Source organism: Narcine bancroftii, chromosome 13 (assembly GCF_036971445.1).
Source record: "Narcine bancroftii isolate sNarBan1 chromosome 13, sNarBan1.hap1, whole genome shotgun sequence".
In the NCBI taxonomy this organism is placed as follows: Eukaryota; Metazoa; Chordata; class Chondrichthyes; order Torpediniformes; family Narcinidae; genus Narcine; species Narcine bancroftii.
Genome location: NC_091481.1, coordinates 58,936,490 through 58,951,345, shown reverse-complemented (window position 1 = coordinate 58,951,345; position 14,856 = coordinate 58,936,490). Strand labels below are relative to the sequence as shown.

Here is a 14,856-nt window from a genome sequence, read left to right as displayed (position 1 = left end):
TGCATGTGCCCGTGTGCTTATCTGTGTGTGTGTGTGTGTCTTTGCATGTGCCCGTGTGCTTATATCTGTGTGTGTGTGTCTTTGCATGTGCCCGTGTGCTTATCTGTGTGTGTGTGTGTGTCTTTGCATGTGCCCGTGTGCTTATCTGTGTGTGTGTGTGTCTTTGCATGTGCCCATGTGCTTATCTGTGTGTGTGTCTTTGCATGTGCCCGTGTGCTTATATCTGTGTGTGTGTGTCTTTGCATGTGCCCGTGTGCTTATCTGTGTGTGTGTGTGTGTCTTTGCATGTGCCCGTGTGCTTATCTGTGTGTGTGTGTGTCTTTGCATGTGCCCGTGTGCTTATCTCTGTGTGTGCCTGTCTTCCTGCAGTCTCTGGTTAGGTGTGAATGCACGCCAACACATTCTCTCCGCATACCACCACACACTGTGGGCCAAACGCAGACAAGCGAGACGAGCTCACATGGGGAACACGGCCTGCATTATTCTTCCATGCTTCTCAGTTCCCTGACTCTATGACATCAAATATAAAGCAGCCAATGACAACCGACCTAAGCAATCACTGCATGTCGAGTATGATCTGATTAAGTGAACCTTCTGTACTTTTCAGATAACACTTTGACCAGGAAGATTAACTGGTTGAGAACATCCAGCACTCTGGGTACCTTCAGTCACTGGCTGGTCTCAGTAGGTACTTGAAGAACCAGGTAGCTGAGCATCCTTGTGAGTCCTGGAACTCCCATAGAAACGCACAGCTAAGGCTGGTCAACCCTGATGAATTTGACCAGGACGTCTGGATTTAACACCCTGCATTTTGAACATGTATGGTGTCTGACCTGAAGAAATAGGAGCAGGGGTCGGCCATCCGGCCCGTCGAGCCTACTCCGCCGTTCAGTGAGATCATGGCTGATCTGACCATTGACTCAACTCTGCCGACCTGCCTTTTCCCCAGATCCCTTAATTCTATCTATCCAACAACAGCAAAAATCACTGCTTTGGTGAAAACATCCCATCTCCTGACGACAGAGGGTCAGAGGTGCCAGAGGCCGACCTGTAACAGGCAGCCTTCGGGTCTGACAAAATAAGAACGACTGGAGAGTAATTCGGACGCCGCTCTGCGATCATCCTGGGGATCAAGGTCTCAGGGAAAAAAAAGAAAGAGGTCGGGCAGATTGAGGGGATGAAGAGCCCCACAGGTTGAAAGAATCGGGGAGGGAGGTACATTGATAATGGGAAAGCGCCTGTGTAAACTTGTGATTGCATCCTCCTGCCAGGGGCGGTGGTGCCGTTCACTGACCAAAGGCGAATGAAACGTAAAAGGAGCAGAATTTTAGATACACATAACAGAGAGAATAATCCGCACGGATCGATGGTGAGTAATAAATGAGATGGACCGGTCCGATATACTATAGGGATGTAACTACAGGAAGGGACATCGACAGAGAGAGATGAGAACAGATTGATACAACCAGAGAACAGGCAGACAATAAGATCCTTGCTGAGATTACAATGGAGCTCCTGCCAGATTTGGTTTTAAACGCAGCTCCACATTTTGCAAAGCGGTGGCTGCGAATCGGGGCCGCGTTTATGTCCAGTTTACCAAATTCTGCTACAGATGGTCGCGCTAACCCAGAGCAAACAGCAAGTTTCTCTCTTGCCGGCAGAGAGAAAAAAAATAAAACGGAACCATCCACAAGGCTGCGAACGCCCCCAACATCAAATCTAGTGGCAGCTCTGAAGGGGACCCGCACGGTCGCCCGGAATAACCCGCGTTGAGTCGGTCTCTCTGCACGAACACTGAAATGGTGGGGGGGGGGGGGTGCAAGTCACTCGCTGCGGCTGGGGAGGAAGGAAGGAAGGGGGGTTGAGAGAAGGAGAAGGGAAACATCCCTGCATTAGACAGCACTGCCGTGCTCCAGAATGCAGCCGGATCCCCGGGAAACCGGCAGAGGCTACCAAACCCCCCCCCCCCCCCATCCCCAACCCCCAACCCAGCCAGCTTCTCTCCTTCACCGGTGTAACGTGTTGGTTGCACCGATCTCGTTTTCGTTTATTTTGCATTTGTTACCACGCCGCGACGTGGGGCTGACACCTCCTTATTACATTTATAATAAATACAGAGCGCGGCGGATCTATAAACAAAAGCACAGAAAGAATGATTACTTACAGCGGCAAGATTTGAGTCAAAATGATGCTCTCTTGTCGGTTGAAATCGCCAGCTTCACTGGGAAGGGACAGAAATTATTCTCTCTGTTGGTTGCTGGCACACACTCTCTCTCTCTCTCTCTCACACACACTCTCTCTCTCACACACACACTCTCTCTCTCTCGCCCTCTCTCACACACACTCTCTCTCTCTCTCGCCCTCTCTCACACACACTCTCTCTCACACACACACTCTCTCGCCCTCTCTCACACACACTCTCTCTCTCACACACACACTATCTCTCTCTCCCCTTCTCTCACACACTCTCTCTCTCTCTCTCTCACTCACATCCACACCATCGGGAAACTAAAAATGCCTAAGAAATCCTCTGGGTTTTTTTTGGGGGGGGAGGAGGCGGTATAGTTGATAGTGGCTGGCCCACGTTTGTCCTTCAGCTGTACCGTCCAGTCAATCAGAACACACTCGTCCTTTCTCAATCTCTCCCTCTCTCTCTCTCCCTCCCTCCCTCTTGCTCACAATGAGAGAGTGCAAAAGAGGATGTTGCCAACTCCAAGAGTGGAGGCTGAACGAGTGGTGTCTGGACCAGAGAGAGGGAGGGAGGGAGAGAGAGAGGGAGGGAGAGAAGCCCGTGAGTTCTGCTAATTCTGCGGCAGAGCGAGTCAATGACGTAACACGGATCGCAATCCATGGATGGATTCCTTTCCAAGTTACCTTGTATCAACAGGAATTCACTGAACTGGCAAAATGCAACAGCGGATATTTCAGCTTTTAAATCCTGTTGAAATCCCCCACCCCATGAGGGGAGAAAAAACAATGGAGGGTGAAAAAATTGTTTCCAGGGACTGATTTCAACCCTCTGCGGCTGGTATGCGGGAACCGGAGTTTTGACTGTAACCCCGGCTGAGGTTGCATCAGACGGGCCGAATGGACTGCAAACCGTCTTGCTTTGGGAGGGGAGTGGATTTGCATGGGTGGATTTTAAATATTTATGTATTCAAATTAATACGTTTGAAATCAATTATTCAAATTAAAAGCCGTCTCAGATGTGGTTTATAGCAGACACATTGACCAACGTTGTCATAAACATCACTGACTTTGACAGGGGTGCTGGTTGTGACACAAGGCTGAGCTTCCCCCTGCCCACTCATTCACATTTGTGGGCAAAGCCCCTGACCTGCTCCAGTCTGGTCTCCTCTGCATCAGAGAGGATGGGAGTTTGCTTCACTGAGCACCTTCCTTTGTCCGCACCAGTAGCCACTCATTTCAGTTCTGCGTCACGCTCCCACTCTCCAACCATGTCCAACCAAGACCACCTGCAAATTGGAGGAACAACGCCTGATTTTTCAGTTCTCCCTCCCTTTACCAGCCATCCCTCCTTCCCTTGTTGTCTGCTCCCTTCTCCATCTATCACCTGCCTTGTGACCACCCCTTCCCCCTCTCCCCCCACCCACTCTTTTGTTCAGATGCCTGCCAACATTTTCCATCCCTTGATCAAGGGCTCAAGCCTGAAACGCCTGTTCTGATTCGTTACCTTTGCTACATAAAGGACATGGTTTGACCTGCTGAGTTTCTCCGGTTTTTTGTTTTGACTCCAACCACAGTTGAGTAGCCTGGTGCTCGGAGAGACAGCTGGAAGGAAAATTAAGGAATGAAGGAATTGAAGCAGTGGAGGCAACCTCAGTGAATATATTTAAGACAAGGTTGGATAGATGTTCACAGTAAGGGAATTAAGGGATATGGGGAAAAGGCAGGTAGGTGGGGATGAGCTTATCGCCAGAGATCAGTCATGATCTCATTGAATGGTGGACCAGGCTCGACAGGCCGGATGGCCAACTCCTGCTCCTAATACTTAGACCTGATCTCTGATCCAAATGGAGACCAAGCATCGTTTTGTTCCACACCCTCTCCCCATCCCTCCGAGCAGGAGGTAGAAAGCTGTAGGTTTGAGTCCCGATCCAGAGGACTCTGCGACCCACACCTTTACAGTGCAAGTGATCGGGGCCGGGGTTCGAATCCTACGTTGCCTGGAAGGAGTTTGCACCTTCTCTCCATGTCCGCATCGGGGTTTTCTTCCAGGGGCTCCCACTGTTCAAAACGTACCAGGTAAATTGGGTGCCACTTGCTCTTGGGGCAAAATGACCTATTACCACCCTGTATATCTCAATCAAAATTAAATATGATGCAGGTGCTGACCCTTCAAGAAGGTGTTAAACTGAGAGCGAGTGGGCTCCCCTAGATGAAGGTAGGATCTCACAAGGTATTGGAGCAGAAATAGGCCCATTGGTCCATCGAATCCGCTCCATCATTGCAATCATGAGCAGTTCCATCCTCCCACTCAGCCCCACTCCCCGCCTTTCTCCACAGAACCCATGATACCCTGACAAATATCTATAACCCCAGGAGGAATTATCCCCAGAGCCCAGATTTAACCCATAATCTATATCACAAAAGCATTTTTTGCATTGCTATTCAAGAACATAAGGGACAGGAGCAGGAGTCGGACATCTGGCCCGTCAAGCCCCCTCCGCGACTGATCTGATGATCAGCTCCTCTCCACCTACCTGCCTTTTCCCCATATCCCTCAATTCCCAAACTACCATATGTAAAAATCTATCCAACCTTTTACTGAGGTTGCCTCCCCTGCTTCAATGGGTAGAGAATTCAACAGATTCACCACTCTCTGAGAAAAGCAGTTCCTCCTCATCTCCATCCTAAATCTACTAAATCTTTAGTCTATGTCCCCTAGTTCTAGTCTCCCCCACTAATGGAAACAATACCTAGCTCTATCTTATCTAGGCCTTTCATAATTCTATACGTTTCTATAAGATCCCTTCTCATCCTTCTAAATTCCAGCAAGTACAGTCCCAGATGACTCAATCTCTCCTCATAGACCAATCCCCTCATCTCTGGAATCAACCTGGTGAACCTCCTCTGCACCGCCTCCAAAGCCAGTACAAGCCTCCTCAGGCAAGGAGTCCAGAATTGCACACAGAACTCCAGATGAGGCCTCACCAGTACCTTGTACAGTTGCAGCATAACCTCCCTGCTCCTAAATTCAATCTTTTAATTTATGGGATCCTACTGTACACAGTGTGACAGATTGATCTTACATATTAATAATAATAAAATATATAAATATTGCTTTTGGTGTTGACTCATTTGAAACATAGGATGGCATGGGTACTTTCCATTTGCAGGCAAAATCTTCGCTAGGATTCTCCTTAATAGACTAATATCTAGTGTCGCCGAAAATGTCCTCCCAGAATCACAGTGTGGCTTTCGCGCAAACAGAGGAACTACTGACATGGTCTTTGCCCTCAGACAGCTCCAAGAAAAGTGCAGAAAACAAAACAAAGGACTCTACATCACCTTTGTTGACCTCACCAAAGCCTTTGACACTGTGAGCAGGAAAGGGCTGTGGCAAATACTAGAGCGCCTCAGATACTCCCCGCCCCCCCCCAAGTTCCTCAACATGGTTATCCAACTACACGAAAACCAACAAGGTCGGGTCAGATACAGAAATGAGCTCTCCGAACCCTTCTCCATTGACAACACTGTGATGCAAGGCTGCGTCCTCACACCAACCCTCTTTACTATCTTCTTCAGCATGATGCTAAAACAAGCCAATAAAGACCTCAACAATGAAGATGGTGTTTACATCCGGTACCACATGGATGGCAGTCTCTTCAATCTGAGGCGCCTGCAAGCTCACACCAAGACACAAGAGCAACTTCTCCGTGAACTACTCTTTGCAGATGATGCCGCTTTAGTTGCCCATTCAGAGCCAGCTCTCCAGCGCATGACGTCCTGTTTTGCGGAAACTGCCAAAATGTTTGGCCTGGAAGTCAGCCTGAAGAAGACTGAGGTCCTCCATCAGCCAGCTCCCCACCATGACTACCAGCCCCCCCACATCTCCATCGGGCACACAAAACTCAAAACGGTCAACCAGTTTACCTATCTCGGCTGCACCATTTCATCAGATGCAAGGATCGACAATGAGATAGACAACAGACTCGCCAAGGCAAATAGCACCTTTGGAAGACTATGCAAAAGAGTCTGGAAAAACAACCACCTGAAGAAACTCACAAAGATCAGCGTGTACAGAGCCGTTGTCATACCCACGCTCCTGTTCAGCTCCAAATCATGGGTCCTCTTCCAGCATCACCTACGGCTCCTAGAACCCTTCCATCAGCGCTGTCTCCACTCCATCCTCAACATTCATTGGAATGACTTCATCACCAACATCGAAGTACTCGAGCTGGCAGAGTCCGCAAGCATCGAATCCATGCTGCTGAAGACCCAACTGCGATGGATGGGTCACATCTCCAGAATGGAGGACCATCGCCTTCCCAAGATCGTGTTCTATGGCGAGCTCTCCACTAGCCACCGAGACAGAGGTGCACCAAAGAAGAGGTACAAGGACTGCTTAAAGAAATCTCTTGGTGCCTGCCACATTGACCACCGCCAGTAGGCTGATCTCGCCTCCAACCATGCATCTTGGCGCCTCACAGTTCGCCGGGCAGCAACCTCCTTTGAAGAAGACCGCAGAGCCCATCTCACTGACAAAAGACAAAGGAGGAAAAAACCAACTCCCAACCCCAACCCACCAATTTTCCCTTGCAACCGCTGCAACCGTGCCTTGTCAGTCACCAACGAGCCTGCAGCAGACGTGGACATACCCCTCCATAAATCTTTGTCCGCGATGCCAAGCCAAAGAAGAAAGAAAGAAGAGTTAAGGTGGTATATGAGTGGAAGGAAAAGGGTTGAGAACCACTGGCTACAATAAGAATAAATAGTTTAAAAAAGAAGAGACAAAAAATACTGTACTGTACTTACACCGAACAAACTTCACTTGCATGAATATATAAACCTTAAAGCATTTTACTATATTTTCAGTCACATTCTTTGAAAACATTTAACCGTCGCTACATCTGCAGGTTCCTCCCACTCCACGGAGCCGCCCGACAGATGAACAATAACATTATAGATAATTAAGCCCCTCCCCCAAGTTTAAAGATAAAGCCTTACTAATATACAGCACAGTTGTCGGCAGAATCCGAAACAGAAATGAGGAAACGCACAAGAGGGAGAGAGATCGGCTCAATATTAGCAAAACCGAGGAGCCGATCGTGGACTTCAGAAGGAAGTCACGGGAACACGGCCCAGTCCTCATCCAGAGGGTCAAGAACTTCAAATTTCTGGGTGTCAATGTCTCCGAGGATCTGTTCTGGAGCCTCCATGTTGATGCAATCACAAAGAAGGCCCACTAGTGGCTATACTTGGTGAGGTGTCTGAGAGGATTCGGTACGTCACTGAAGACTCTCATAAACCTCTACAGGTGTGGAGAGCATTCTGGCTGGTTGCATCACAGCCTGATAGGAAGGTGCCAACTCTCAGAACAAGAATAAACTCCGGAGGGTTGTTAACTCAGCCTGCGACATCACAGGCACCAGACTTCACTCTATCGAGGATGTCTACATGAGGCGGTCTTAAAAAGAATGCAGCCTCTATCCTCAAAGACCCCCCCCCCCCCACCACCTCCCAGGCCAGGCCCTCTTCACTCTGCTACCACTGGGAAAAAGATAACAGGAGCCTAAAGACGTGCACTCAGCGGCACAAAGACAGCTTCTTCCCCGCTGCCATCTGATTCCTGAATAATCAATGAATCAAAGACGCTGCCTCACTTTTCCTGCACTATTATTCATTTTTTTATTTATAGTAATGTTGTAAGATGGTTATAATATGAATGCAAAACACCAAATTTCATGACTTGTTCATGACAATGCATTCTGATTCTGATAGAGTTAATACACCCATAAAGATAAAGCATCTGACCAAGCAGGGATAAGGAGACACTTTAAGAGAGTCACTCCAACAGCGAGCAACTTCATCCTGGGCGACGCCATTGCTGTTTCACAAAACTTTATTCAAGCAGCTGCTACAAGCAAAGCCTGACCAAGGCCCCCTGCTGGCTGAATATTGGCTCCCATCATGTGTTACTTCAGAGAACATTTACAATTTCTACAGAGGTGTGGTGGAAAGTGCGCTGACCGGCTGCATCACGACCTGGTATGGTAACACCAATACTCCTGAGCGTAAAGGCCTCCAAAAGGTAGTGGAGCCAGCCCAGGACGTCGTAGGCAAAACCCTCCCACTATCGAAAACATCTACAGGGAACGCTGCTGTCCGAGAGCAGCAGCGATCATCGAGTGTCCACACCACCCCAGCACATACCTCCTGATGGCAGCAGTGAGAACAGAGTATCGGTGCCACAAGACTCGCACCACCAGGTTCAGGAACAGCTGCTCCCCCTCCACCATCAGACTCCTCAACGACAAATCATTTAAGGACTCGAGCACTTCATTGATTTTTAAAATTGCACAGTCACTTTGTTTACATTCATTATCTATTTACAGTTCTATTTATTTACATGTCGACACAGTGTAGTTTTTTTTTGCACTACCAATTAGCGGTAATTCTTCCGCGCCTGCAGGAAAAGGAATCTCAGGGTTGTATGTGATGTCAAATCAGAAATCGGAATCTGATCTGAAATCTACCCCATCATCATTATTAAAACCAGCATTTTATTTGGGTTTATTTAACAAAGGTCAATTTGAATTCCCAGCAGCCATGGCAGAGATTTAAATATTCCTCAAAATTAGTCCAGGCCTCAGGTTCATTAACTTAACCACAATGCCACCATAGCCCATTATATTTACAAGAACAACCAGTTCAGCCCTCAAACCATCTTAAGACCGTGTTGCAATTCCCACCTGTAACTCATTCCCTGATCTTTCTATATTTAAAGTACCAATCTCCTAATTAGACTCTTGTCTGCTGCTCATTCACAGATAGGTATTATATTCTATATATACACACACATGGCTGTCCCAGCTGGGTTCACTTTCAGGCTGCACTCAGATTTCAGTTGCTCTCCTATACTCAGTGTCAGGCATGCCTCAGTGGATGGTACCCTTGCACCTGAGGCAGGAGGTTAAAATATTGAAGTCACATTTGGAGATGAGCACAGACACAGTAGTGATTGTAGAGGGAGAGTGCGATATGCAATGTAAAACACAATACTGGAGAAACTCAGCAGGTCAAGCAGTATACATTATGTAGCCAAAGTAGATACATAACCGTTGTTTCAGACTTGAACCCTTCCATCAAGGTATTATTATGAGCTCAAAACCCAGCAGCAATAGATATTCACCAAGACAAGTAGTTACTTAAACAAAAGTTGTTTTTAATTATCTTTAAATATGAAAACAGAATCAAACTTTAACTTATCACTATTAACTTAACTAACCCAACTTAACCCCCTTCTAATTCTAAGCACACGTGTATGTGATGTGTGTGTGTGTGCGTAAATTTAAGAAAAGTTATTTGGTTCACAGTTCAATCTCACTTATCCTTCTTCCAAGTTCACTGGTTGCAGGCAATTCTTATACTGTGCACAGAATTTTAACATGTATAAAGTTCACCAGGCTTTGGTGCTCAAAAGGTAAAATGGTTACCACTCAGGAAGGTTCTTGTAGGTTTGCAGAGAGAGATTTGTTGTTCCAGGATTTCCACAACTGAGGTACCACCATTAGTCACCTCAATGTCTCACTGATGAAACTTGCCTCATCATGGCTCTGCAGATGATAAACTCTCTCTTTCAAGCTACCACAGAGTTCTTTTCTGTTCCACTTATTCCAAAAGAAACATCAGACAGACAGCACTTCCAGCCATCCGTCACTCTGGAGTTTCTGTTTCAGTTCCAACAAGCTTCTCCTGGCTGACACCGTTCAGTCTGAGTCTCTCTCTCTCTCTCTCTCTCTCTCTCTCTCTCTCTCTCTCTCTCTCTACATCTCTGATTCCAACTCCAAGCCACATGTCCTTCTCTCTCTCACTTGCAAAACCCTTCCTTCTCCAGCAAACAATAGGAATTAGTCTTCTGCTCCCATCTGTTGTTTTAGGTAAACAAACCTCTCAATGACTTTGAATGAGCACTTTGCAGAGAGGTCAGAAGTCTTGTAAAAATGTTCAATGCAGGCGACCTAACTCCTCCAAGACAATGGCCTATTCATTTCATGACATTCATTTCAATTAGCACCTACTTGTGAAATGTGCATAGCATTCTCCATAGTTTCTGTGAAGTTGCAAAATATGAATTCTTCAGTATTTCAAATAAGATCTGTTTTAAAATGTGTGTATGTATGTAACCTACTCTAATTTTACCAACTTATCTCCAAAATATTCCATCACAGTATGGATAAAATGGGTGGCTGTGGAAGTGAATCTGGGTGAGTACATGGTCATAGAGCTTGAGGGCAACGGGGATTACAGGTGAGGAGTGGCGAGAGAGAATCCCTTCAGAGACCAAAGGAGAACTGCTTCAAGGTAGACATTCTCTCGAAGAGATTTTGCAGAGTTTTGCAGTAGACAGGAGTAAAACATGAGACCCTGGAAACACCGTGTTGAAGTAAAAACACAATGCTGGAGAAACTCAGCAGTGTCCTTTATACTGCATATGCGGTATGTCTTTTGTGTGAGACATTAAATGAAGGCCTCTCAGATTGACATTAAACATAGCAAGCATTAATATTTGTATATATTGTTACTAACGTGGTTTGCAGTGAAGTATTAAATTAAAAAATATATAAAAACATAACACAGCATTCTTTTGCATTGCAACTCCCCAGGTCTTAATGACTAGTTATCCATGCATCAGATATTCAGAAATGATGACTGTTTTATGTTTGCAACTCCTCAGGTAACAAGGCAATCCATTGCACCATGCAGCTAAACCTGGACAGTTTTCCGGTTTGAACTGATGGAAACAACATTTGCATCAAGCAGTAACCATGGGTCAATGTGATCCGAATCTCCCCGCCTTGACATTTAACCACCCCACCATTATGCAACCTGGAGGATTATCCAACAGTTTCAACAGGAAGTTGGTCAGGACAAAGAATTTACCATGTGCTGGCACCTAGAGCCATCTGACCACCCAGACAGGAAGCAGGTCAAATCAAGGTCAGACCTACCCATAGGTAAAGACACCTTCCAATTGGTCCTCCCTCCCTGCCTAAGGTCACATGGGCCTACCCGCTAACTGGCTGCAGTATAAAACGGGACCAGCATGGTTGATGTACCAATTTAATAGCCTTTACAGTGCCAGTGGACCAGGCACGGTCTATAATGTAACAGATTTATGTTAATCTTTAATGTTAAATTATATTACTTTTTTAAAAATGCCTTAGTAAATTATAGTGTTAAAATATTGTATCTGTAATTCTTAGTAAGTTAGCTGTGGGTTGGTACAGGGTCACACACAGGTCACAGCACATTTATAGAAAAGCATTGTTTTCAGAGAAGGGTATTCATTCTCAGAGTTGATGTGTCTTGGAGGGACAGCTTCATGGGTCTTAATTATTCAAGAACTGCTGAGGGAAGCCATCTGTTTTTAATCAAAGCCACTTAAGCCTCTTGAACAGAAATGACGTTGTTATGGATATGGAATGGTTTTGAAGAAGGAACAGAATTTGGGTTGAAATAAAACTGATGGTCATGTGTTTTCCAAGAATCGGGACTCACCTCGTCCATGATGTGACTGTCACATGACTTGGAGAAATATAGTACCAAATTCAGATATTTGGAACAGTTCATCTTGGAGTTCACAGAAGTCAAACACCATGTGACATACAGGGGTTGAAACCTTGTGAAAGACAGGGTTGAGATACAATAACCAGAATTGGTGCTGTTTGTTGTGTGTCCTGGAAGAAGTGGAACACAGAATCAGTGGCTATCGAATTAATGAATTAATTGAATTAATGCTGTCTCTGGAAAAGAGAGCAAAATTCTGCTGGGGCTTCTCTTGTTAGGCCACTTGTCTGGGTTTGTAAATTCACTGTGGAGGAAACTTGCCACATTCACTGTGTTTAAGAAGAGAGCAGATTCTTCATGTGGAAAACATGATTGTGAGTAGAAGAAGCCTGAAGATATATGTTTAAAAGCACTTTATAATTATTTCTGAACTGAGAATGTAAGACCTTCAAGCAAGATTAAAGTTATGCTGAACTTTTAAAAATGGACTTTGCAGAGTGGGACTTTGAATTACATACACACACATTGCGCATAGTGAGGTTAAGTTTAGAGTTAAGTAAGAAATGTTATGTTATTAATATTTTAATAAAAACTATTATTTTGAATTTGCAATTGTCTGGTGAATTTCCCATTGCTGTTCCTTGCTCGTGCTAATAAAACCCCTTCATTCCCAAACATAATTAAAAGGGTTGTTAGTGTGTAACAATAAGGAGGTTGTACAATCTTCCCGTGCCTGCATAGGTTTTCCCTGGGGGTTCCAGCTTCTTCCCACCATTCAAAAACATACAGGGGGAGTAGATTAATTGGGTGTAATTAGGCAGCTCGTGGGCCAAAATAGTCTATTTCCGTGCTGCATGTCTAAATTTAAAACAATTAAAAACCCAGTACATGGGCAAGTTCACCTTTTCCCCCTTGAGACCATCCCTGAGCTCCACTCCAGGCTGCGAGCCATTGATGACACTGGAGGACTAATTGTAAGGTGTGTGTGCGCTGGTGAAAGGAGGGAGCTACTTGTGAGACCACCATCCTGTCACCCTTAGGAGTTCTACCGAAAGTTTCCTGGGTGGCTGCATCGCATTGCGGCGTGGTTGACGTCAAGCATCGGATCGGAGGTCAATTCACAAGAGCGGCTGAGGGGATCACAGGGGTCTCCCCTCCCCCTTTATCCATGTGATCCATTGTCTGAAGAGGACGTGCAAATTTGTTAAGGACCCCTACCACCCTGCACACCCCTTTCAGCTATTCCTGTTGGGAAGGAGATAGAAGTATCAGGGCAGAAGACTACATGAAAAGAAATAGAGGCTGCACTGCAAGATGCAAATTATTGGTTAGCTGCAGATAGTCAGATTAATGTTTGCCAAGAATTATTTCAAAGAGCCTGCAGAATTCTAGGAAAAGGTCTGGTGGACAGATGAGACTAAAATTAACCTGCATCAGAGTGATGGCCAGAGCAAAGTGTGGTGGGGTATAGGAACTTCCCAAGATCCAAAGCATACCACCTTTGGTTTGCATCTTGCCCTGTACCCCCTGCATTCCTGTTCATGAAGACTTCTGTGGACAGTCGTCATTGACACATTCACACCTGCCTCCCGAAGAGTGCTTCTGATCTGTCGGACGTGCATTTGGGAATTTTTTCTTCATTATGATGAGAATTCTTCTGTCATCAGCCGTGGATTTTACCTTGGAATACCAGTCCCTTTGCGATTACTGAGCTCCTTCTCCTTAATGATGTTTAAAACTGTCGATTTTGGTATTCCTTAAATTTGGGCGATGTCTCTTACTGTTTTATTCTTGTTTTTCAGCCTCATAATGACATCTTTGACTTTCATCGGAACAACTCTAGTCCTCATGTTGAAAAAATGGCAATTACAGACTCCAAAGGTGATCAATGAAGCCAGTCTAGCTCTCTTATACCTGCACCAATGAAGCAATTACACATACCTGAGTACTCACAAACACCTGTGAAGTTATGACCCAAATATTATGGTGCCCTGAAACGAGAGGTCCATGTATAAAATGTTCTGTAATTTCTACATGGTGAAATCAAAATGTATACAATTAATCTTGAATAAAATCTGGAAAGGGCACTTCAATTACTCATGAATTGTGTGATTACAAATTGAAAACTGTGGAACCCAGGGACAATTAAAAGGGGGGGGGGGGGAATGGTCTTTGTCCAAAACATTATGGAGGACAGTGTCTATGTGCTATGTCTATCTATATATGTGTGTATGTTTTTACTCTGAGGGCCAAAGAATATTGTTTCATCCAGTTGCACTGTATGACAGTGAGAGACTGGTGTCTCGCTCATTGTTTATTATGGCTCGATTTGTATTTCTTTGATAACCCGTATGTTGTGATCACCAGGTCGCAATGTCCCGGTGAAACCTTTCACCCCGTTCGTCACCGATCAGCAGGGAAGACGTCCAAGTGCAATGCAGAAAATGAATTTTCAATGACACGTTGCACTTCACGGCTTTGTATGATTGAAGCAGATTGAAAATATGACAAAAATAAGATCCATCTAAAAAGCGGCACTTGATAGATTTCTATCAGCAGCTCAAAATCCATAAAATACACCCAGAAGTGTTCAGGAAGCAAAATGTTTGTTATCCAGTGTTTCTAAAGACAAGAGGTCATCACAAAGGCTCTTACAGGGATGGATGACTGTCTCAGGTCCTCCCACCACTGGGCAGTAAGGAGCTTCCCCCTGAGGAACAGCCTCACGAGTGCCCTGGTGAAGCAGGCACACTGTATTGAACTGATGGTACAATGAATGTAGGGATATATTGCATTTACTGTACACATCATGAATAAAGTAGAATGTTTGATAGAAGTGGGAGGGATGTGTGGGCTTTAAACACTGGGACCCATTTTTCATCCTGTCCATTTACGAGATGAAAGATCACGAGGCCCATTCATCCTTGGATCCTGTCCTTCCATCCACTGACCTTTACTTTAGATGGACTTACCCACCAGGTAAGTCACATTCCCAATAAAATTAATTTTATCGTTTAAATTTCAAAGAGGCCTCGCCTCGAGGTGGAAGATATTGTACCCGCAGTGCAATTCCCAAAGGCCCAGTGCAGCACACATTTCAGC

The 14,856-nt window shown here is 45.4% G+C and overlaps 1 protein-coding gene and 1 long non-coding RNA gene across 2 annotated transcripts in view; one reads left to right on the top strand and one right to left on the bottom strand.

Annotated features, from left to right (window-relative positions):
• LOC138748749 (voltage-gated potassium channel KCNC1-like) overlaps positions 1-3,103 on the bottom strand; it is a 117,882-nt gene extending 114,779 nt beyond the window's left edge. The window contains exon 1 of the mRNA XM_069909440.1: positions 2,165-3,103. The gene's annotated coding sequence lies outside the window, so the exon portion shown is untranslated. The remainder of the gene's footprint in view (positions 1-2,164) is intronic.
• LOC138748750 (uncharacterized) lies at positions 1,185-13,836 on the top strand. The gene is made up of 3 exons (XR_011348234.1): positions 1,185-1,369; positions 10,922-11,201; positions 13,557-13,836. It is a non-coding gene; the product is annotated as an uncharacterized lncRNA (long non-coding RNA).
• Positions 13,837-14,856: the final 1,020 nt, after the last annotated feature.